The sequence below is a fragment of the Pan troglodytes genome, chromosome 9 (genome assembly GCF_028858775.2).
Source record: "Pan troglodytes isolate AG18354 chromosome 9, NHGRI_mPanTro3-v2.0_pri, whole genome shotgun sequence".
Lineage (NCBI taxonomy): Eukaryota > Metazoa > Chordata > Mammalia > Primates > Hominidae > Pan > Pan troglodytes.
In genome coordinates this window covers 116,354,663-116,357,652 of record NC_072407.2, presented here as the reverse complement: position 1 = coordinate 116,357,652, position 2,990 = coordinate 116,354,663, and positions in this window count along the sequence as shown.

Below are 2,990 nucleotides of genomic sequence, written 5' to 3'. Positions count from 1 at the left end.
GGCCAGGCTGGTCTCCAACTCCTGACCTCAGGTGTTCATCCACCTCAGCCTCCCAAAGTTCTGGGATTACAGACGTGAGCCACCATGCCTGGCCTCTGTATCTCTTAATCATATTAAGTTTAGACTATTATTAACTACTTAACATAAATCAATCAATTCTTGCATTGTCCTCCCAGTAGGTCATTTCAAAATAATAATAAATTATGTATAGGGGCTACAGCCTAGGCCAAAGAACAAATGCATTAGCTCTGCTGAATCATTTTTCTTAAACACTGTCAAACAAAGATTGTTAAACTCTATCAAAACAAAGATTGTAGGCCAGGTGTGGTGGCTCATGCCTGTAATCCCAGCACTTTGGGAGGCCAAGGTGGGTGGATCACCTGAGGTCAGAAGTTTGAGACCAGCCTGGCCAACATTGTGAAACCCTGTCTCTACTAAAAATACAAACATTAGCCAAGCATGGTGGCTTATGCCTGTAACCCCAGCTACTTGGGAAGCTGAGGCAGAAGAATTACTGGAACCCAGGAGATGGAGGTTGCAATGAACCAAGATCATGCCACTGCACTCCAGCCTGGGCAACAGAGTGAGACTCTGTCTCAAAAAAAGAAAAGAAAAGAAAGAGAGGCTGGGTGCTGTGGCACACACTGGTGATCCCAGTGCTTTAGGAGGCCAAGGCAGGAGAATTGCTTGAGTCCAGCAGTTGGAGACCAGCTGGTTAACATAGGAAGACTTCCATCTCTACAAAAAAAATTTTTTTTTAATTAAAAAAAAAAGAAATAAAGAGAAATAGTAATAGCTTTATTTAAATATTTTACAGATAATTTAAAGTTTTAGAAGTATTTTCTGGGCGGGGCATGGTGGCTCACGCCTGTAATCCCAGCACTTTGGGAGGCCGAGGCAGGTGGATCACCTGAAGTCAGGAATTCAAGACCAGCCTGGCCACCATGGTGAAACCCCGTCTCTACTAAAAATACAAAAAATTAGCCAGGTGTGGTGGCGGGCACCTATAATCCCAGCTATTAGGAGGCTGAGGCAGGAGAATCACTTGAACCCAGGAAGCAGAGGTTGCAGTGAGCTGAGATCGTGCCATTGCACTCCAGCCTGGGCAACAAGAGCAAAACTCCGTCTCGAAGAAAAAAAAAAAAAAACAAAGATGGTTCATATTGATACAATAGTGGGTTAGATTATGGTCCCTGGACTCAATGAATTTGTTGAGCACAAATAGTCTCTTTATTAACTGGAGAAGGTGGCATTCTTTAGTTTAACGTGTGTTTATTTACATCTATAAAATACCTAGATATAAAACCTTATTTAAAATGTGCAGATCATGTTTTTGTTTCTTCGTTGTTTAATTCTGGGAAGCCCTTTTTTCAATGCTTGTTTTAAATCATTTAAAAATATATTTGTAAAACTAAGTTATGTGTGTGAGCCTGTATATAATGTGATTTGGGAGGTCATCATTCTGGTCATTGTGCAAAATATACATGTGCAAAATCATATATGAGGTCTTAAGATGATGTCACTAAATCCTCTTTATATGTGGCTACTAAAAATAGACCCTAGCCAGGCACAGGCTCACGCTTATAATCTCAGGGGTTTGGGAGGCTGAAGCAGGAGGATCGCTTGAGGCCAGGACTTTGAGACCAGCCTAGGCAACCTAGTGAGATCCTGTATCTACAAAAAATAAAAAATTAGTATGTGGTGGTGTGTACCTGTAGTCCCAGCTACTCAGGAGGCTGAGGCAGGAGGTTTGCTTGAGCCTAGGAGTTCAAGGTTACAGTGAGCTATGATCCCACCCCTGCACTCTAGCCTGGGCAAGAGAGTGAGACCCTGGCTATAAAAAAAACAAAAATTAACTACATCTTATATTAAGTTCCATTTCATAATTGGCTCTAATAGGAGTGCACCTTATAAACTTACTCTGAAAGTACTATCTAAGGCTATTGTGGGTAAACAGTTGTAGTATATTTATGCCATGAAGTACTACTCAGCAATAAAAAGGAATTATTTACTGATATACACAAAACATCAATAAATCTCAAGAGCATGCTGAGTGAAAGCAGCCAGACACAAAAGACTATATACATATGATTCTATGTAGACGAAACTCTAGAAAAGACAAATCTAATGTATATTGGTAAAAGCTTATTGGGGCTTGCTTGAGGATGATAATTGATTGGGAAGAGAGGACACAGAGAAATTGTTTGGAAGGTGATGAAAATATTCTATGTTTGATTGTAATGATTATTACATGGGTATATATAACAGTCAAAACTTATCAAGCCGTACATTGAATGGATGCATTTATTGTATATAAATTATTTACTTATTTACTTAGAGATGTGGTCTCGCTCTATTGCCCAGGCTGGAGTGCAGTGGTGTGATCATAGCTCACTGTAACCTCAAACTCCTGGGCTCAGGTGATCCTTCCACCTCAACCTCCTGAGTAGCTGGGGTTACAGGTGTGAGCCACCACACCTGGCTCTGTATATAAATTATATATTTCAATAAAATTGGAAAATAAACAAAAATATTTTATTGCAAAAAGAGCAGTCTACATGGCATTTATAAAGAGACAATCTTATAAGCAAGTATTTGCCAGGGTTTCTCCTGTAGGGAAGTGTGTGCCCCAATGTGAGAACACTAACATCTCATTGGTAGAGATGGATGCCTGGCCAGATAAAACTGCCAAGTGAAACCCATCGGTTGTTGTTGTTGTTGTTGTTGTTGTTTTGCCCTTGCTCCAAGCTGTAAAAGCAAACATCGATCTAGCATGTCTTCAGGGAGAGAGTGTACTCAGTTCATCTGAGCATTCCAAGCCCCAAGGTGTCTTAGTCCATTTTCTGCTGCTATAACAGAATGCCACAGACTGAGTAATTTGTAAAGAATATACATTTATTTGGTTAACAGTTATGGAGGCTGGGAAATCCAAGAGCATGGTGCCAACATCTGGTGAAGGCCTTCATGCTGTGCAATGTGTTATCCCATGG